The sequence below is a fragment of the Mesitornis unicolor genome, unplaced genomic scaffold (assembly GCF_000695765.1).
Source record: "Mesitornis unicolor isolate BGI_N332 unplaced genomic scaffold, ASM69576v1 scaffold42195, whole genome shotgun sequence".
Taxonomy (NCBI): Eukaryota; Metazoa; Chordata; class Aves; order Mesitornithiformes; family Mesitornithidae; genus Mesitornis; species Mesitornis unicolor.
The window spans coordinates 2,919-3,590 of NW_010184304.1; positions in this window are offsets into that span (position 1 = coordinate 2,919).

Here is a 672-nt window from a genome sequence, read left to right on the forward strand (position 1 = left end):
GTCCAATAAAAGAAGAAAATAGGAGTGAAAAGGAGAGCTTGGTTTGCCTTGTTCCTAGGCTCGGCCAAGCAGGTACTGATCACCAAGGTTGGACAGAATGGCTGGTTTATCTCATATTTTCAATCTCTAACCACTGCCACTGCAAGGATGGAATATGGGGGCTGGGGATGCTGAAAGAAACATAATTGATTTGGTACAATACAACATAGCAGGAACTGGCATTGCATCTGAGTCTCCATAGCAAAGTAGCATCACTTTTTGGGATGGCACTGATAAATCCCATGTAATTCTGCTTCCAGGAAGACCTTTAAAAAGCATCTGGCTCTGTGCTTGCTCACAGAGTTGATACAAGACAGTGGAGGCAGTGGTCAGGATCTGGCCCAGATCCAAAGGCCCTTTCATTCAGACAGAGGAGGAGAGGCGGGAGCTCCTGGTCCTCCCGGGACTCTAGGTGGGCTCCCCTGCTCAGAAATGTGGCTGTGGGGGCTCAGTATTCAAAAATGAAAGCTGAGGCAATCGATAAAATGGAGTAGAAACCATCAGTTACTTTAGTTCTTAATAATTAACTGGAAGTCCTTTGATGAACTTAGTACCTGTGTGTGGAATTTGGAATCTGACCTTTACTACATGTAGATAAACAGTGTGGCCGACCCAGTGGCTCCCTCTGTGCCC